We start from the raw sequence: 23,658 nt of genomic DNA on the forward strand, positions 1-23,658 counted from the left end.
ATGAAAGCCACAAGTAACAATTTTAAATTTGTCTGTTTATCTGAAATTATATATTTTCATAAAACTAATAAAAAATACTAAACGTTTCTTTTAAATAAAACTTTTACAATTAATGCATGACTAAAGTAAAAATAAATTGGTTGATATGAAGGTATGATGATCACAAACATACAAACTTTTATTTTCGAATATAATAATGACATATATAGTATTTTGAAAATTGAACTGAATAAATAAATAAAGTAACGATTTTATTCCTATAATGATTTATTAGACCTACCATAATAAATTCTTTATATTACTTATTTTAAGGAGTAACAATTTTAAAATATGCTGAAATTATCTAAAATTATATTTTTATAAAACTAATAAGAAATACTAAATATTTCTTCTAAATGAAACTTCTACAATTTATACCCAAAAAAGGGTTAAAGTAAATTATTATTATTTATTTTATTTCCACTTATAATAAAAATTTATACTTTTTCACATGTATATTACAGGTTAAGAAAATTTAATTAAAAATTGGAAGGTAACAATTCTATTCCTAAAATGATTTATTAGTAAGTAAATTAAGGATGAAGAATAAGAAAAAGAAAAATTAAACCACAATATAACAGTTTTAAAAAATGTTGATATGCAATTCTCATAAAACATGAAAAATACCAAAAGATTCTTCTAACTGAAACTCACATATACCAATCGAAAACCTTTTTGAATTTTGAGAGAGACATTATGTATGACAGAGACAGTAAAAGTTTGCAAATTTGCTTCATAGTGGAAGTCATTTATTGTCTCTATCATGTATAATGTCTCTCTCAAAATTCAGTAGGATCAAAGGCTTTCCAATCGGTATGTAGCGAAAGTATGTAATAAAACAGTTGATGTGAAAATGTGAGGATAATAATAATTTATACTTTTTTACATGTATGTTAAGGATTAATAAAAATTTGACGGAAACGATTTTTATCCTTAAAACGATTTTTAGCCCAATTACGATAAACTTTTTACATTTCTTGTTGTAACAAGTAAACTAAAGATGTAGAAAAAGAAAAACAAAAATGAAAATCACATTGTAACAAGTTTAAAATTGTTTATTGACTTGAAATTCTGCAGCACCCAAAAATGAAAAATTGTCCTGAAAGTTACAATAGAAAACTCCTAAATGAAACTTTTACAATTTATGTCTGGCAAACGGATAAAATAAATGTTATGTGAACATACCGCTAAAAAGTTCCACACATACTTTTGCTTTGTTTTCTATCAGAACGCATATAAGAACATAAGATCGATAGAGCTATCTCAGGCGAGGGCGATTGTGTCTTCTTCTTTCGACGACCGTCATTATCGTTCGTTTATCTGGGATATGAAAGGAAGCGATATACGTAATTCTAACTGTACACTTGAATGGACATCCACATAATTAACTGAAATTTATATGCCATAAACAAAGTGCAACGTCTGAATTTCTTCTTTTCGAGATTTGTCGTACTCAGAATTCAAATGGTCAATTGTTCTAAATGTAAACAGGTAATTATGTTTCTTTTTAGAGATTCTTTTTGTGGATTTATGGCTCCAATTATTGTTCGAAAGCAGGATCTGGTTTTGATTAATATATCAAAAAGTGGCTTTCTATCATTGGCGTTTTTGAAATAATTAAAAATTACTTCTGTCGTCATTCGACGAATTTACAATTCAAAGGCACAATTGTTAGTAGATAATTATACAGTTCTTTTATAATGTCTTATTTATGTCTTTAATTATAGTTTCAAAATAGGATCTGTTTTAGACTCAGGAGTTAACATTTATCATAGCCTGTAATGGGTGTGCAATGGAAATGGTATAATTTTTTTGGTTAAATATAAGTATATGTAGAACAACTCCATTGAGTTATTATTATTCATTAATAATAATAATAATTAATTGTGTTTATTGTCATATGACCACACATTTTGTTAATTCAAGAAATCTTAAACTATCACACTACTATACTTTTAATGTCAAACTAACATATATAATAATTTAATTGTATAAATTAATTTTTAATTTAGATGTAATTTCTAAATAAAATTAATTTCTCCTTAAGCAAAATGTTATTAATTGTTGTGATTAATATTTTTTATGAATACAGAAAAGCATGGGAAGAAAAAAATATAAAAATATTAAATATCGAATACAATTTATATTTTACATTTATATGTGTTTTAAATATGTTTATGTAAGTACTTATCTTTCCATGTCCTTTTAATTTAGAATAATTTTTACCGATTATTGTAATGTCAAATAAATTAAAACAATTTAATATATTTATTGGCATTTTACTATTTTTATCCATCAATTATTCTAATTGTTAACAGATAATTATAATTCAATATTACAATTCATAATTATACTGTTTTTTTAATCTTATTTATATCTTCAATTATAGAGTATACCAAATTTCATAAAAACATGTTTATATTCATAATCCTGTGGAAAATTTAAAAATGATTTTCTTTTATAGGATACACTGCCAAAATAGCACAAACTGTCATATTTTTCAAGAAAATTGGAATAACATTAACTCTTCTATTAATTGTATAGATTTTCCATAGAAAGTTTCTTCAATTTTCTTATCTAAATATTTCAATGTAGGTTTCGGTTTTGAATAAAAAACGTGAAATTTTGTCCATAAATTAAAATTTATTGTATTGTAAAATCACATAAATTGGGTCAAGCAATTATGTATATTTTTTACTAATTTTTATTCATATCTATGTAAAATCCTTTTATCATTAATAGTTATAATATACTAAACATTTTAACATATTTTAATAATTTTCATAATTATCTATTTTCAATTCTATTTTAAATTGATAATTTTATGTTCCTGTTTTTAGTAAATAAATACGAAATATAAATTAAATAAAATACATAAAATAAATAAAAGAGCCTTTCTATGTGTTTTTGGATTATTAATGATTATAAATGATTTACAATCATATTACTTTCGTAGCAATTACAATTTAAATAGTCAATTGTTTTATTTATAAATAGCTAATTAAACAGTTCTTTACAGAGTTTTTCCGATTTTTGACGTATAATTTGAAAAACTCTATTTTTCACTCATATATCATTTTTAGTCTAGGGTGTAAGGAAATAAGAAATCTATTTAAATGAATATAATTAGGTATTTATAATAATAATAATGAATATTATATTATAACTTTAATTATAAGAAAAGAAATATGTACTAATTATATTCATTTAAACAATATTTACTATGAGGTATTTATTTCTTTAATTCATTTTTTTTTAATTGTGTCATCCCACCAAATTGAAATATAATTTATCTATTTATACAAAAATCATAAATTTACAAAACTTCCATTACAGCAACATTTTATTAATTGTTTTTCTCTTTTATCCATACAAACCTGAAATCAATAAATATGATTTAAATATAATACATTTTTTATTTTAAATTATTTTTTTAATAATAAATGTATATACAGTGTGGCCCACTGAAAGCGAGACATTTCCAAAATTTGTATTTTTTGTTTGATTTTCACTTTTCTTCAATTACAAAAGACAAATATAAGTATATACCAAAATACAAGACAATAATATACAGTGGTTTAGTTAAATTTGCTATAAAAATGTACTAGTATGATTTCTTAGAATTTTATAACTAAAAATTTAAAAAAAAAAATTGGTCTTGGCCAAAAAATTTTTTCTATGAACACATTTTACAATTAAAAAAAAGTTTGTTAAAATCTGACAAAAATTACGAATTTGGGTCACACTGTATCTATTTATTTTTTATATAATTTTATATTAAGATAATTTTCTCTATTATTTCAGTCTTCAATGTAGTTAATATTATATAAAATTAATTATAAATAATATTTTTAGATATCTACTTTTGATAAACATCGTAATAATTATTAATACATACCATAATTAAACATAGTTATAAAAATATGTTAATAATTATATACCTAAAAATAAATTTATTATTTCGTTGTGCATTTATATTTGTTTTATTTATAATTATAATGAATTTAAAATTTCTATACGTAAATTATTTAAAGTATATCAAACCTATAAGAATTAATTAATTTAATAATTAAAATCAATTTAAAATTTACATTATATATTATCATAAAGGTGGGAAGATATATCATCGTCCATCAATTATGATTTATTTTCCACGCCACGCCAATAATTTTACAACATGCATTGCAAAAGTCTAAATATTTTCTTAATAATAATTTCTTTACAATATTGATATAATTCATCATTGAAGAAATTTCTAAGTATGTATGTAAAATGACTGAAATATAATAATTTTATTTTTTTTTATATAAATTTTTAATTCTATTTATGATAAATAACAGAAGTCTAAATAGTTTTTAATAATAATTTCTTTAACAATAATTATTAGTTTTTTATATTATATTCAGTAGAAATATATTAATTTTATTATTGTAAATTAATTGTACATTAATTAAATATGTAATTAAAATTTAAATATCAAAAAACATTTTTTCAAGTATTTTACTAACCTACAATAGTCCGACCATTATGTGCGAATTTTATTTCGCACGGGAACGTTCAGAAAAGACAAATCATCGTCCCATCAATACGACGGTCGCAGCGGAGGTTGAGTTCCCCCATTTAATGCCGACACGTCCCCTGAAAACGCCACTGAAAGCAGGACGTTCGGCAGGAACAGGTCCGTTCTGTTCTCGTTAGTCATCATCGGTCGCCGGCTGCGAGAGCAACGTGCGACGCCGTTAGCAGACGCAAAAGTTGTTGAACCACACGTCGCGGATGCTGTGGTCGGGCCGAGCTTGTTCTGTGTGTGATCTGTTCATTGTATGACCGTACTGTTTTTGGATTAGTTCAATTTTATTAGTTCACGATGGGGTTTATTTGGATTTTGCTCGATTAATATTATAGGTAATGTGAAGAGTTACATTTTTGTCTATTTTCTTAAACTTAAAACTTTAAAATTTAAAATATGTTAATTATTGTTTCTTAAATATGTATGTATATACTGATATTAATAAATAATACGTTTTTAGAAAACAATTCTATCGGTTTGGTATAGTAATAAATGTTCCTTTTAAAGATTTAAATAATTGAAGAAAACTAATGAATCATCTTTGGAAATTTATAATAAACATATATGATCACTTATTATATATTAATATAGGAAATATATTAATGTTGCTTCAATTACATTAAAATTAATGTTAATACTAATAAATTATTATTTATTCAATATGATTATGTCTCTAGAGTAGTAAACAATATATCGACAATTTTTTTAGAGACATTTTTGAATTTATTTAATAATAATTATTTCGATTAATTACTTAAAACAATTGAAGAAAATAATTAATCACCTTTGAAAACATTAAATATATATTTATGATTATTATATATGAATACAAGTAACAATTTGTTGTTGTTGCCTCAATCATCAATCAATTAATTATTCTTATAATTATCATTATTTTTTGTTTTAAATTGGCACTATTTTTCAATTGTAATAAATAATAGAACGATATATTTTTAGAATAATTTTGTACTGATGTAATAATAATTGTTTCCTTTAACTACATTATAAAAATTGAAGAAACTTAATAAATTATCTTTGTAAGTGTTAAGATTAATAATATATACAGACTAATATATTAATGTAACTAATATTTTATCTATGTTTATCTAATTATATTATAATAATTGTTCTTTTCAAATATTTTAAAAATTGAAGAAAATTAATTATTCATCTTTGACAATGTTAAATTTAATAATATTTATTTGTTTTCATAACTAAATTAATATATATTTATATACTTAATATTTTATTTATGTTATATTGCCTTAATTACATCAAAATTAATAATATTATTATTAGAATTATTATTATTTTTTAATATGACTTTATGTTCCATTATTAATAAACAATATGTGGATGAATTTTTAGAAACAATTATATGTTGATATAATAATTATTTCCTTTAAATACTTTATGGTAATAATAAGTATTAATTATTACTTTTTAAATATGGCTGTATGTCCCATTACCAATAAATAATATATTAACAAATTTTTAGAAACAAATCCTATATTGATATAATAATAATGGTTCCTTTTAAATATTTTAAAAATTAAAGAAATTTATCATCTTTGAAAATTAAATTTAATAATATATATGATTATACCTAGATTATCATCTATTAATAAACATAATATTTTATTTATATTATATTAATTTAGTCAATTAAAATTAATGTGATTATTATTATAATTATTAATATTTTTTAAATATGGATATACGTTTCATCACAATTAAATAATATATCGATAAATTTTTAGAAACAAATGTGTTGATGTAAAAATAAATGTTTCATATAAACATTTAAGTAATTTAAGTAAACTAATTAAGCTATATAACAATAATCGTTTATCTTTTCAACATTTTTAAAATTGAAGAAAACTAATTAAACACCCTGGAAAATGTTAAAATTAATATATTTGTGACCATACATAAATTATTATATGTTAATATAAGTAACATTTTATTTTTGTTGCCTCAACCACACCAGAATAAATATTACATTACATTATTAAAATGGTAATTTTTATGATTATTATTAATATGTGGCTATATACCCCAAAAGTAGTAACTTGTTTTCCTTAAAACGTTTCAAGAAGACCAATTAATTATCTGAAATATATTTAAAGAAAAAATCTTATCATTTATTATTTGTTATATTCAATTAACCTTTTTTAAATAAAAAATTTCAATTATAAAATTTAAATAATATCAATCAATCGATATTTTCAATTCATTTTATCTAAAATTGGTGATTATTAATTAATTTATTATTCAATTAATTTTAATAAAGTATATAATAAAGTATATAATATAAGGAGAATTTAAATATTGATATAAAAGAATTTATGACGTTTTTATTATTAATTTATTCTTTGTATTATTGTTTATATTTTAAATTACGTTACAAAATATACTTAACCCATTTTAATTTTATAATGATTCAATTAATTGAAAATTTTTATTTTTTTTACAATAATTTCCAAATATCCATTAAAAATATTAATTTAAAACGTATGGGCAATAATTTATACATTTTGTCAATATTTAAATAATTAAAATAATAGTTAATAATAATAATAATAGTTATAATTATAAATATTATATTATTTAACATTTGTTATAATTAGAAATGTCATATCACTTTAAATCTGTATTTTTAAATTAGTAAATAAATTATATTGTAACGAAAGTTGTTAACAATAAATAATAATCATATCATATTTAATTTTCAATTATAATAAAATAATATTGTTATTTTGTGGTTATGCATAATAATAGTAATTTTATTGAACGTAAATTAAACATTTATGTGTACAAAATTGAATTAGTTAAGTGTTTGCTAAATACTTAAATGTGGTGAAATTGAGTATAATTAATTAAACAATGCTGTGATCTCTTGACAAATAAAATTTATTTTACGTGACAATTGCAATTTTATTGTCCAATTCGTTTTTAGTAAGTGCATTTAATGTCTTACGTAAAAACAAAACTTTATGCATCAATAATTTCCAGTTACGATCTAACGAAAATTGAATTTTCATTGCTTAAGAACATTGCAAGTTAAATGTAATATTTGGCGCCCACCTATAGGTGTGTCAAATCAACTGGAACACAAATAATGTTTTCCACTGATGCAACTATAAACAAATAGTAAAAACACTGGTTGTTTTCTTTAACCATGTGACAGTAAAGATTGGCACAGACAATTTTTTTTTAAATTGTTGGATATGTTTCGTCCTTCAGAGACGGAATTAAAATATATTAAAGTAATACATTTTATGTGAAAATTAAATAAACAACAATAAAACTGGTAATTTAAAAGAGCCACCTTGAAACTATTGAAATAATTACCCCAAATAATTAAGTAACGAAATAATTATAACTTACCATTTTTTAATCTCTAAGGATATACTGTTATGTTAGTAATTTACAAGAATTCTCACAAACGCATAAAAAGTCATTACATTGTAAAACACAGCAAACATGCAATTTGAATTAAAATTGCAAGTGAAATTTGCAAAACCGTCATCCATACAAGTTAATTCTCACAATTCACTTTTAATTAAGTTCAGTAAACCTTTAGTTACAGAATCAAAACGATCCTTGCAAGTGACATTAACGTTGTGCTCATGATTGGAAATCGAGAATTTATGCCTTTTAATTATATATAAAACATGATTTTGTTTTTTTTTTAATGGTTCGACCCGTTACTGTACTAAATGTGGGAAGGTTTCTACATAAAAATTTAGAAAAATGTAATTTTCACCCATTATTATAAATTATTATTAATTTTTTCTATATACAATATGTTTGAGAATTTATACGTCGAATTTGTGCTTACGTAAATTATTTAACTTTATATTTTATAATGTTAATAAAATTTTAGAATTATTCCTTGGGAAAATAAATAAAAGTTTTTATATTATCAATATTTTAAAATAATATTTAATATAATGTGCTAAAATCTATCGATCAATCGATATTTTTATCTTTTTTTTTCATTTATTTTTCCAATTCAAATCAATCAAATTATTGATATTTTCTTACTAGATTAGAATATCTATTAATTTACAAAGTTATTTTTTAAATAAAGTGAGAAAATTAATTTGTCATTTGTTATTATTATTAGTATATTTTTATTATTTTATTGAATCAGATCAATCTATATTTTAATATAAAACTAGCTTATGTTATGTTTATTAGTTAGTAAATGAAGTAATTAACAGTAACAATTATTTAAATTATTAATTTAATATAATATTTTATGAGGTGTTTATTACATTTAGAATTTGCCAAATCAAAATAAACAAAAAGATTTTTTTCAGTTATATTTATAACTTATTATTGCTATTATTTAAATGATTAATTTAATATAATATTTCCTGAGTTGTTTATTACTTTCATAAGTTGTCAAATTAAAATAAACAAAAAAATATTCATTCGTATAATTTATATTATTGATTTTTTTTACTAAATCAAAAAATGTATTAAATATTACAATATTCGAACATAAAGTTCGTTAATTTTAACACATAATTGATGATCTAATAATATTTTATTTTGATATGTTTTCTTTAAAAAAAATTAAAAATTAAAGAAAACTAATTTATCACAATATTAATATATTATATTTAATATAATATCTAACTTATAATAATATAAATAAGTAAGATTTAATTATTTTACATTTTTGTTATTTTACACATTAAAATTTTTACATGTTTATATATAAAATTTTGATTAATTCTTTTACGAAAATGCTAAAACAAGAGAAAACAGATGACACATACAAAATATTATTATTGTGTTATTTTATTTGTTAATAAAAGGATATATATTTTTTAATTAATATTTTAAAATAATAAATAATATTTAATATAAGGAGCTAAATATAAATGATCAAACGATATTTTAATTTAATATTATTTAAAAGTAGTTTCCAAATTAATTCAAAACAGTTACTTTCATTTGTTGTTAATTAACATGTTGTAACTACATAACATACATAAATTTAAGTTTATATTGATTTTATTGAATGTATGATTTTTTTATTATTTTTCTTTCAAGATTATTTTCGAAACATCCCGGATAATAATGAACAAAAAGACTAATTACAATGTTGCAATGTTATCATACTTTTTATAATTTAAATGATGTTACTACAAACGACAAAACTGTGTAATGAATTTCCTTTTAATAAGTTCGATCAACTCCAGTTCCCGACAATTTCTTAAAATATTTGGTTTTTTAACGAGGAATTAATACAACGAAGGCGAAATATACATGCTAATTATTTCCGTTTCAAAATTAAACTTACATAAGAAAAATATCTTCCGCAAATTAATTTTATTGAAACTGGAAAACCAACGTTATGTTACACCTTGCAATGTATAAACACACGCAACAATAAATTTTAAATTATTATTGATAAAAGAATAAATTAATGTAACCTTAATTAATTATAATGATAAGGATTAATACAATTTGTAATTAGTTAATATTTTTACAAGGTCTTAAACTACAACAAAAAAAAAATGTTTTGGACTATTGAATTATTTTATTGCTATTTTCCGGCTAACCGTAAATTTATTTCAAACGATTACATTAAACGCACTCAATTAATAGGGGACCTTGATTTATAAAATGTAAAATCCGCTTAATTAATAATTAATTGTTATTTATAGATTTTAAGTATTCTGGGTTACGTAATAAATATTTTATTTGTGCAAGAAAAAATGTTTGTATACGCTTCATTTGCCATAATTTATGTATTGGTTTTATAGTTTAGTGTCATGTTATAATTATAAAACAGTATAAAATCTAATTGTTGGAATTCTGTTGAAAAAAATAAAAAATAATAATGAGGTTATAGGATATTACCTTGGCTGATAATAAAACATTGAGTTATACACTTAGATAAAAATACAATTGTCAGTAATCATAATAAATTTTAATTTGCATAAATATGCTACATCATAAGATATAATAATAATAATAATATTTACGACAACAATTTTGAATATAAATTAATTGCATCTTTTATTGCGTCCATAAATTTGACACAAGGAAAGTGATACAAGGCTATTTTCTACAACATATTCTCACATACATCTCCTGTAATTAGTGTCCTACAAGCAACAATTAATAGTACATATACTCTTTAAACACAATATCTGCCTCCCTAATTTTTATTGATAACCATAGAATTTTGCATTATTGTTTGGCGAATTACAACGAGAGAATCGTACAGATTTTTAATTGCATCCTTTGAACTAACGTACACACACACACGATATCGCTTAGGCAATCAAAAATCAATTGATATTATTAGGCATTCTTCAATTAGAAATTCTGTTTAGTTAAGGTGTGATTGTAAAAAGTTAACGGGATATCAATCTATACGAACGATTAAAATCTATTAACTAAAATCACGTACAAATATGCATGTTCATCTCATTATCTTCGATGAATTTTTGTTATTCAACGTTACATTCGCAACAATGAAAGAAGAATCGAACAGGCTGTTAATTGCAACATTTGAATGCACGGGCATTTGCAAATGCTGACGGCATTGTGTCTTATGCAAGAGAACAATCAGAGAAACTATTTTTTTAATTGAATCGACCTACAAAATCTTAATGCGATTAAATTCAGTTAAAATTTGAATTTATTAACAAATACTATTTGATACTGTATATTTTTTAAATCTTAATGTTTTCTAACCTTATTTTTTTGTTGGAGAAAAAAATATGCAATTATTTTATGTTAATTTGTTACACAGAATATATATGGTATAATTATATTTTTATTAATATTTTTACTGTTTATTTACTATACTAAAATTGATTTTAAACACCGTTAACTCAAATGTGGCTGAGTATAGTTTTTAGTAAATTGTATATTTGTTAAATTTAATGAGACAATAAAAGTTTTTAATAATCAATTCAAGTTTTTAAATAAAAATAGTGCCTTTAATAAATTTTACCTGAATTGTTCTAAACAGTTTGATCATGTTACATCGGAATTTGGTAAAATTTTGTTTATTTTTTTTTTAATATTTTACTGAAAATTAATAGTAACCATCATATTATCAATTATGAAAAAATTTCAATATTATTTGATTATATTGTTTATTTTATTTTAATTCAGTTGAAACTTCTCTAGTCTAAAAATTCTAATTTTTAGAATATAAGAAAAAATACTACTATTGGTTTCAATAGTTTTCAATAACAAAATTACATATTCTGTCCTAACAATTAAATATTTGCCATGATAATTGAATCTTTAAAAATGATAAAAAATATGCAAAAAAATTAATTTATTTATTTATTAGTCTTTCTTCAATCTTTTTTTCAAAATTTCAAAATATTAATTATACTTTATAAAAAATTATAATTTTAGTAATTTTGTATAATACAAAAATTTTTAATTATTAAAATAATCTAAAAATAATTAAACCTAAAATTAAAATTATATGTTTTTCTCGAAGACATATTATAATATATTTTTCTTGAAGAAATGTATAATGTATAATTTTAATAACGGTCGTAATACAGTTGTATTTAATTCTTAAACTAACCTGAAATAACTAAACTAATTTTAAAATCTGTTCTAAAAGTCAAATTTATAATGTCAAAACTAAAATGAAACAAAAAAAAGTATATTTAAAAAAGTAATATTTTTAATACATTTTTCCCTCATATTTTTTATGAAAATTTTCAAAAAATAATATTTAAAAATATTACAAAATGGTACAAAAAATGTATAACTAAACCTAACTCCTAAAAATATATATTATTCAATTTGCTTTTTATTTAACTTTAAAGTTGTTTATGGAATTTCTTAAAAAGTTAAAAAGAGGTGCAAACAGCTTGAAATATACAATCATTGAACGAATATAGTCTTTTTAGGAATTGCTCTCACATTTCTACGTGCATAAAACAATCGTTCGAACAATTAGACTCATTCGCGAGTGTTAACAGTTTCAGCGTTTCCACATGACTTCAAAAATGATATATGAAACCTGCCGAGTAATATTTATTCGCTAAAGCTAATGTTCAACATTTTCTGCTTCATATTTCACAATTACATGTTATTAAGTCGCCGATTGTTACAATTTAAAACAACCACACATAAAATATGATCTTTCTCACATTTAAATTGTTGTTTAAATTACAATGATTTCAGTCTTGTAAGCCGTTTGTGAAAGTTATTTATCGTCATTACAGCGCAATAAAGCAGATTCTTTTATCATTATATCTTTGTAACCCTTTAGTTGTGTGGTAATTCTCATTCATCTACTTTGATTTACTTGCAGCGTTTAACGGGGAACAAACGAGGGAAATTTTAAACCATTGTTATTGCCAATTTATGGAAATGTTTTAATTCCAATTTAAAAGTTTATCGTGACACATTGGGAAATATTCAGATTGTGATATTTAGAGGTTACACCTGTTGGTGAAAATTTATTCGTTTCTGTTTATAAATACAAATTAATTAAAATGTTAACAAATTTTCCACGATGGAAATTAATTAATTATTCAAAATGCCAGAACTAAAAATTTGAATTAATTGCATTTTCTACATCTTTAAGGACATATTTTAGATAAGTTTCATTAAGTTGAGAGGTAAAAGCGTGTTTTTTCTAAAACAAATAACCCTATCGCAGTTTTATTTTAGATATGGCAACTATCGAATTATTATGTGAATTAAATGAAATTTTTTGAAAGAACTGATTCGAATAGATGAGTTGCATTCGATGTTTGCAACATAAATTAATTTAAAGTGATTATAAATATATAAATTTATCATATTTTGAAGACTAGACACTGACTATAGTATCTATTAAATGTGAATTTAATGAAATAAAACTTCTTCAAAAAAATTATTCGATATTTGAATGGTACTTAATAAGTGGAATGATCTATCCCACAAGTTAGCATCATTCGATAGTTCATAATATTATTATAAATATAAATATAAATAAATAAATTTATTATAAATTATATGCTTTATCCATTACATATAGAGTGTTACGAATAGATTTTTTGACTTCTAGTATTTTGAAGACTAGATTGAGAAAAACTAGCTAAAGTATCTATTAAATGTGAATTCAATAAAATAAAACTTTTTGAACTAATTATTCGATAATTGAATGATACACAATAAATGGACATCATTTGATAGTTTATAATAATAATTATGTAATATAAAAATAAATAATTAAAATTATTATTAATTATATACGTTATTTATTACATATGGGAGTCACAATTAGATTGTTTTTGACATCTAGTATTTTGAAAACTATATTGGCTAATGTGTCTATTAAATGTGAATTTAATTAAATAAAACATTTTGGAAGAATTCATTCGATATTTTATAATATTAATTAAGTATTATGAATAACTGGCTAAAGTGTCTATTAAATGTGAATACAATGAAATAAAAATTTTTCGATAGTTGAACGTTACTCAATAAGTGAAATTCTCTATGATGACAATTTGGCATCATATGAATATGAATATAAATAATTAAATTTATTATAAATTATACACGTTATTCATTCATGATGAGTCACAATTAGATTGTCTTTTGTTTTGAAAACTAGATTGATAATAACTGGTTAAAATATATATTAAATTGGAATTCAATTAAATTAAATTTTTTTAAAAATTTATTCGATAGTTGAATGGTACTCAATAAGTGAAATTCTCTTTTTTGTTCAACAAGTTAGCATCATTCAACAGTTCATAATATTAATTAAGTAATATGAATTTAAATATATAAATTTATCATAAATTATATACGTTATTCATCACATACAGGGTGTCACAACTAGAAAGTTTTTATTAAATGTGAATTCAATGAAATAAAACTTTGAAAGAATGTATACGACAGTTGAGTGACAATCAATAAATGGAATTCTATATACAACAAGTTAGATAGTTTGTAATATAAATTAATTATGATAAACATAAATAAATGAATTTATTAAAATTATATATGTTACTCGTCATAAATAGGGCGTCATAAGTAAGTTGTTACTAATATTTTCAATACTAATATAAGAAAAAGTGGCTAAATATGTGACACTTGGCACATTTTAAAAGAAATTTATTTCAATTGTAAAAAATAATCGAATTTGTGTTTAAAATACCAAATACGAAAAATTTAAATTCTAAAAATATATATGCTCATAAGACAGACTCTTTATTTTAGTTATTTTAAATTCCCCTTTAAGAAATCAAAAAATAGCTAGAATAGTTTATCCCTTGCCTTAAGCCAAGTTTCTTGAAGATAAAAATCTATTTGGAAATCATAATTATCAATTAGTCTACACAAGTAATTTGTGTCAGATTTAATTTTCTACAACTATTATTTTAACATTTTCTTTGTTCCTTTTATTCATGATTACGATCGTGTTGTAACATTGCTGCTCATTTATTCCCCGCATATTTCATCATCGAGCTAATTGCTGATTGAAATATGTGCATGTACATCGCGTGCACATATTTGGGCATATAAATTTATTGATTTTTAATTATACAAAATCAATTAATCATTTGTTTACAAAAGAAAGTTCATAAAACACCTACGTATAATGTGAAAGTGATTTACAAGTATTAACTTCACGTCAGTCATGTGTTCCAAGTTACAAGGAACCAACATGAATTTTTTGAAAAATTACTTTATAATTGTGGTTTTTATGTAACATAATTATCTACTAAAATATGTTAAACTGCTTCTTAGCATTAAAAATGATACTCTAATGTTGTTTTAATGAACAATTTTTCAATTTATGTATTTTTAAGTAGGTGCATACCACTTTTGACATGAAAAATGGCTAAAGAAATCAGGTAAAACTGTAATTAAACATAACTTTTACTTGTTGGTATAAGAAATTAAATAAAAATTATGCAGCTTCAAAAATTTTAATGCGAGCTTCCTCGTTACACAAGAGGTATTAAAGAGCAATAACATTTTAATTAAGTGAAAGAATCGAATATTTTATTACATACATAAATCATTACCCATTATTACATAAATATTACAGCCCAATTATTTTTATTCATCGCAATAACAACAATGAAATAATTGTGTACCTATTTCAGAAACACTCAAACCATGTTTTTAACACTCCTCATTTTGGTCTGTTCGCAACCGGTCTAAATAAATATTGTGATTTCCGTTTACAACGCCATTGTTGCCAACAAAGTGATAATACATTGCACAAGACAAACTAGTTGAACTGTGGCACCTTGAGACATTAATCCAAACAAATGACAATGTCTGCGCTCGTTCATGGTATGTAAACTGTTTCGAAGAAAAGCCGTGGATTTCGTCATCAAAAATTCCTAATGAGAGTCAAATGATTATCTTTGAAGTAGTCGCGATTAAAATAAAAACTAATATCATTTCGCTTTCTAAACAGTTGTGGGTAGCGGATTAGTGTGTATGATTAATGTATTGGTTCCGAACATCATATTATTATGAAGAATGATTATCCCACATGCACTTACTTCTGTAAAAAATATTTTGTACGGAAGGAAGACTATTTATCATAGCAACGTAAGTTACTGAAGAGTGTCATCAATCATATACTTTCGACACATATCTTTAGAGAATCAAATGGTAAGATTAAACATAGAAAAATTGCTAATACAAACATTAAAGAGGTTCATAAGGTTTATTGGGAAGAAACATAAAGTAATTAGATGAAAAAATTGTGTGGTTTTACAGTGTTTGACTTAAACTAATCTAAAATAAGAAGACTAATTTACTGAGTATCCTTTACTCTATATATGTGTTTTAAGAGTTTTTGGAAAGATGCTTTCTCATATCTCTTTAACAGAAGAATTCTTTTGTACAAAATTTACATTATCATTCAAGTTTATAGAAAGCTTCTTCTGTTAAACTTTTTAATATAACCTAATAAGCTTATTTAAAAAGATAAACCTAAGAATAAGTAAGATAGTAATTGAAAATAATAGTTTTGACAATTTGACATAACCTAACCTCACTGAATATAATATATACTATAAAGAAAAATCTACATTAGCACTTTTGTGTACAGATGGCTTCTATTAAAGATGTTTAATAACCTTTTTACACTGATGAAAAAATAAACATAAAAAGCTTATTAAAAATATATACAGTTAAGCATAACTATGATAATAATTGAATAGGATAGTTTTCTGCATTTGACATGACCCAACCTCACTATATACCGGGTGTCCATTAGACAAGGCATAACTTATAGGACATTCGGTATATCAAAATGAGATCTGATATAGGAAAATAGTATGGAGAGAGTTTTTTAAATGGAATACCCTGTACATTTTTACATTTTTGAACAGAGAGACAATTCTCGATCAAACTGTGACAATAAAAAAAATTACATCTACTTAATTTTTAGAGCCATTTTTAATATTGCAAACTAATCTAAGGACGTCAGGTTTTGTTAAAAATTACATTTACAAGTCTATTTTTCTTTCAAATAGCTTCTCTTTTTGGTAGGCACTTTTCGAAAAGAAGAATTTTTTGCGAATCTAACAATATTAATTTATTTGCAATTGGATTAAAAATAATTTCATAAATACTGGATAATAAATGTCTCTAAAAATCTAAAGTATTCGTAATATTTTTTATATGTCAAAGTCTGATTGAGAATTTAAAAATTTGAAAACAGAACCATTTTCGATGAAACCAGAAGTGGCCGAAAGGAAATAAGTATTCAATTGTGTCTAAGAAGTTATGCCTTGTCTAATCGAATCTTTGACATCCTGGTATATATTTAAAAAACATTGGCATTCAAGTATACAGAAAGCTGACTCTATTAAAATTTTTTAATAAATATTTTACCCTCGTGAAAACATAAACATAAAAAGCTTATTTAAAAAATATACAACTAAGAATAAGTATCATAATAATAGAAACGGGCAGTTTTCAGCATTTAAATGAATTGTAAAATTCACAACGGTTAACATTTATAGTTTAGGAAAACTAATTTCATAAAACATCATTTTCCATTAAAAAATTAATAAAAATTCTAATGCACAAACTCATTAACATATAAATTCATTTATATAGTCAAATTAGATACAGTCATCCTGCAACTTTTCCATAACGTTTATTCTCACAGGAAAGTATTCATATATTTTTTAATGTTTTCATCTGAATTTCATTCATAATGTATTGATCCACTGTTATTAAATTCAAAGAATGCAGTATTTCATAATTTTAGTTTGTGTGAGATAATTCCCACATTGATCCATTCATGTCTTTTTATTGAAATCTATAATCTACAATCAAATGACTGAAAAACTGTTTTAACAAATAATTTATTGTTTCAGGTACGTTACATCAGAGGTTTATCCGGTAACTACATAAATTAATCTATAGTAAAATAAGAACACAGATAATAATCTTAATCAAATTCACATTAAGCAAGGATGTTTAATCTGAACATGTGTAATCCGATGCAAAGGTGGGCACGTGTATCCTAATCTTATTAGTTTAATTAAGTTGACATGACATGATTATGCTAGAAATTTAGAATTATTACATGTACCTGCTGTTGTATCTTGATAAGTTCCACATTTATGTTTGTTCACATATATTTAGGAGATTTGGAACGATAAAAACACCTACTCTGGCTTTTCTTTTTATTTACATTTTAATTTGATGGTTATAAAACAACAAAAGGTAGTAAAGTTAAGCAACAGTTCTAATGCACTTTCTTGTACATAAAACGAAACGTCAATTAAATTTGAACAGACTGTTTAAAATTATTTAGTTACACACTTGGGTTTATTGTTTTTATATTACTAAATTAATTAAAATTAACACAGGTAGACATAGTGATTTACTTGTTACAAATGTAACTTAATGTTTTCCCTAATCTAAATAAATATATTTATTTTTTTAATCAATTCTTTAAAGATTTGGTCTGGAAAAAAGTATGGCATATTATATTAAAATTCATAAAAAATTAACTACAACTAAAATATTTTAGTATTTTGTGCAGTAACATATGGCTTCTATGACTGCTTGGTATGTTTTGGGCATTGACTCTACCAATCTCTTCAATATTTGTTGCCACTGCCCTTCTATGGTTTGAAGAAGTTCTTGTTTGGTTTTGATGTCTTTTGTGTAGATGGATCGCTATAATACTTTCCAAGGGTATTCTGTAGGATTTAGATCGGGGGACAGAGACGGCCATTTAAGCACAGTTATGTTTAGATTAGAAAGCAATCTCATAATTTTACACGTGTGTTTGGTATAGTTGTCTTGTTAAAATATTCAACGATGTGGCATATCTTCCTCAGCAAATGGAAACGTGATGTTTTCCAGTATGTCCCTGTATTGAAAACGATCCATTTTACCCTCCACTTGAATCAGGGTTCCAACTTTGGAACGAGAAAACTATCCCTTAACCATAATGGTTCTAAGATTAAATTGTGTCGAAATTTCCTCAAACTATCGAATTTTTTAACACCATTACAACAGATAAGAACCATCTCTGGACATAAAAATCCAATTTTTAAAAATATTCTATACTTTTTTCCACCACTGTAGTTGAAAATATCAATGGTAATTTGCAAAAATGGCCATGGACATAAGTATGTAATAATGTTGTATACTTGAAATAAATTTGGAAATACAGGCAAGTTGTTCTCCCCACCATATGATTTTCCTTCAATTCGAATTATGGCATCAGTACCGCAAATCATTTCCACGCCATGATGTTTCCATCACCGTATTTAGCTCTTGGTTTTTGGTACTTCAAATCGTGTCTCGTTGCAACTGGCCTCGTTACATACTGCCCACCATGTGGTCCAAACAAGTTATACATGGTTTCATCACTCCATAGTACTAAATTCCATGTGTGGAGTCCAGTCCATATGATTTCTGGCAAACTCCATTCGGCTTTTACGGTTTCGTTTGGGTATATAAGGCTTTTTCACAGCTATGCACCCGAATAGCCTCATTTTACGACGTTCATAGTTCGATATATCGGATTTTTCTGGTTAATTTGCCTTAACAATTTTATTGAACTCATTGCCAATATTCGTTTAATGCGTTTATTGACGTTTGAATTTGTTTTCAGAAACCACCCCATCTTTATACGTGATTTTAATTTACCCTACATCAAAAATTTTAAAGCTGTATCTTGACTAATTACTATGAAAATCTACCATTCGTTTTTTCAAGGTATCTGACAAAAATATTGATCAGTTCTATTACGATATCTTAAAGAGGTATAACAATTTTTTAATAAACTGAGGTTAACAACAGTAATGAATTTCTTAAAAATATTCCATGCTTTAGACCAAGACTGTACGTATTTTGAATTTTTATACCAAATACTACTGCATCTAATAATAAGTTTCCTCTTCACTAAAGTGTTCTCTGATTTCACCAAAAAGTACATACAGACACATTTTCGATATTTGATCAAACTAACAGTACTTTGGTACTCATCACTCTTGGATTTGAGAGGTTTCAACCCAATCACATTACAAATTCATCCATCCTTATTATAATCAAATTAACAATATCTCTAGCAATAATACATGAATAGTTGAATCAATTTTCGGTCCATTGATCACACTGACAGAGTTCCGCGGTGAAGTAATAATGGCCACAATATCTTGCAAACTCTCATTCTTCGCCGTTCTGCAATAGTTGAATGGACAGGTGTTCTATGGCCTTGATATTGTTGACAAACTAATAAAGCATCAAAGAGAAGAGAACGGCTAAAGCCCTGTTACGTTTTGAGTTGAGTTTTATTAGATGACCAATGACTTAGCCATAAACCTTTCCAAATTTCTATTGCTTAATCCAGCTATTAATTAATCGGTTGGCAATTATTTGTTCAATTTGCTGGTTCACTTTAACAGTAGACACAAAATATTACAGCAACTAATCTAACTGCCAAAAGGCTATTTTAGCCATATGCCATATAACTGGTCACAAAATGTCTAAAAACAAATTTTAATGAAGGTAACCATGAAAGGATGAATTATTTAGATTTATATCGTGGCGTGATTTTTGAACAATGTGTGTTAATTAAATGTGACGATTTCAATGTCAGACAAAACATATCATTAATTTTGGCACTGGAACGTGTAAAACAATGACCACAATGTCCACCAAAAAAGCAACATTTTCCACGTAACTGGGTTGAAGAATTGCAAAAAAGCAGATTAGATAGTTGTAGAAAAGAAATTAAAGCCCATTAGTATTAAAATGTTGTTCCTATGCAAAACACATTATCATTAAAAGAATTGCCAAAATCGGTCAAAACACTAAAAAGTCTTTCTTTTAAATTTGCATAATGCATATGTCAATTTCTAAACCCGTTGAAATTATTCAGTTGACGTTGTTTTTTTTATTTTGTTTGTTGTTGTGAATTCCGATATGCCCGGAGGCATATGTTCGAAACACATAAATCCCAAAGACGTTTTAGGTCACCATAAACGTCCGTTATTAACGTCCATTATTATTCGGAATGCCGCAAAGCGGATCTCATTCAAATTGTGCATAAAGCATTAGTTTTTGTTAGTTTTGCCCCAGAAATTACGGTGATGACCTCGTAAATAAACTGATACTCGGCTATGGCTACAAAAGGAGAGAGATTTGACCTATGACTTCTTTGGCGGCGGATTTCTAAGAATTATTTTCGAAAAAAAAAAAAAACGATCGATTTTATGGTCATTGAATTGCATATTGTTCAACAATGGAAACGATCCGTACTGGAAATGGAGTTAATTAATGTCTTAACCACAGATCGGATTTGTAAATATTACTACTACTCTACAGGGCAATAATAGTGGATTAATTTTGCACGTTGTTGTTATTTAAGCTCCATGGATACTATTTCTAGACATGTCACTCTTTGACAACAACATTTATTTGAATATCAATAACAATAGTAAAATTTATAACTGGTAATAGTTGCGGAGAGAGATTTAGATAAAATTCGTATTGTAAATAAAATCAATGAATGTAGTAGTTATTGGAAATCCTGACATCTAATACAGTGAATACTCAATTACTAAATACAATTATTGATCTACTTTTCTTATTCATTTTCCAAAAATTTTATAACTAAAATCAAACTTCTTGTCTTTAAGAATTTTATTTGTATGAGCCGACAGTGTATCATTAAATGCAACTTAGACAACAAGATTTAGAATTTTATTTGTCTTTCTTCTATTCCTTTGCAACCAACCGAATAAATACTTAAAACAAAATAAAAAATATATACTGTAATATTAGCCATAAAAAACTTTCAATAATTAGAAATGTCTATAATTTATAAATTTTCATACAAACCTCCTTCCGTTTAGGTCTTCAATTATTTCAATGAAGAAAAGAAAGATTTAACTGTTACTTACTTTAGCTACACCTACATAAATATATCCATATTTGGTCATATTAATTATGACAAAAACTGAAGGGCAAGATCAAGGTTTAGAATCATATTAAAAATTAATTAATTTGAAATTATGACATGGGACAATATGGTATGCCTCGTGAGAAATTATAAATTAGGGTATCGTTGAACTACGATCACCATACTGAATAAATTTCATCAGATTCAGGTATACTAATAGTGACAATAGCTATCTATATAAACGCTATCAATATTTACCAATTTGTTAGATTCATAGACATTCAAAAAAGTCATCATATATTTAGTTTTCAATTATTTCTCTGAAGAAAAAGATATACCATACATTGCTTAATATTTAAACTTTGAAATATTTCACTGCTATTTATTTTAACTATACCTATACAGTACAAAAAGAGTTTCACCCATCTGAAAGACTTCATGTACAATAGAGACAGAAAGTCTCCCACCATGGGGCAGATTTCTACTGTCTCTGTCAAGCATGATGTCTCTCTCTAAATTCAGACGGGTCAAACGCTTTTCCTACTCTATAAATATGACAAAAACTGGTTTAGAAGCGTTTAAAAAACAATTTAGCAATGAGTGGATATTTTACAAATAATATTTGTGACAATATGTGCCAAGAGAAATTTAGTCATAATAATTATGACGAAAATTAAAGGGTGGATGCTCTGCAAATAGTATTTCCGACCGTATGTACCATAAGAACTTATAAATTAGTATATCGTCTCACCACGATCACCGTACTGAATACATTTCTTCTAATTAATTAAATTTAGTAATTTGCAACACACATAATAATATCTACGGATTTAGTTATACAATAGTTACGATATCCAAATAAAAACTCAGTTATATCTCTGAAGAAAAATATTTATATTGCTTAATATTTAAACTTTAAAATAGTTGACTACTACTTACTTTAGCTATATCTTCATAAATATATTTGTATTTAGTCATAATAATTAAGACCAAAAGTCTCTAAAAGACAAAATCGCCGTTCCGAATAAATTTCATCAAAATTAGTAATTTACGAAATAAATGATATATACGGGTTTCCTTATAGTGACGATAACCATAAAAATGCCAATATTTATAAATTTATAAGATTCTTACACTTACATACAAACCTTCATCCATTTAAATCATCAATTATTTATCTGAAGAAACAATCGTATGTTACTTAAGATTTAAATATTGAAATATTTGACTGCTATTTATTTTAGCTATGCCTTCATCAATATATTCATATTTAGTTTAATAATTATGACAAAAAATGAATATCAAAACCAATGTTAAGGAGCATATTAGAATAGTATTTCCCACAATATGTTCCAATAACCATATAAGAACTACCAATATTTATTTGCGAGAAACATAGACTTACATACTCAATCCATTTAGGTCTTCAATTATTTCTCTGAAAAAAAGGTGTATATTATTTAACATTTAAACTTTGAAGTATTTGACTGCTACTTACTTCAGCTAGACCTACATATCCATATTTAGTAATAATAATTATGACAAAAAACGCTAGGCAAGATCAAGGTTTAAAAACATATTAAAAATAAATACCTTTGGAATTCCAATTAGTAGATTCTTTGCAAATAGTATTTCCTACACT

General features: G+C 24.4%; 1 protein-coding gene across 2 annotated transcripts in view; it reads left to right on the forward strand.

The window, feature by feature from the left end:
* The window catches only part of LOC109596057 (storkhead-box protein 2), a 152,486-nt gene that overhangs the window by 46,458 nt on the left and 82,370 nt on the right, over positions 1-23,658 (forward strand). Inside the window, exon 1 of one of the 2 annotated variants that reach the window (XM_020011513.2) lies at positions 4,747-4,944. The exons of the other annotated variant lie outside the window; for it this stretch is intronic. The gene's annotated coding sequence lies outside the window, so the exon portion shown is untranslated. Of the gene's footprint in view, positions 1-4,746; positions 4,945-23,658 lie in introns of those variants that run through there. 2 annotated transcript variants of the gene reach the window in all.

This window comes from Aethina tumida, chromosome 4 (genome assembly GCF_024364675.1).
Source record: "Aethina tumida isolate Nest 87 chromosome 4, icAetTumi1.1, whole genome shotgun sequence".
Lineage (NCBI taxonomy): Eukaryota > Metazoa > Arthropoda > Insecta > Coleoptera > Nitidulidae > Aethina > Aethina tumida.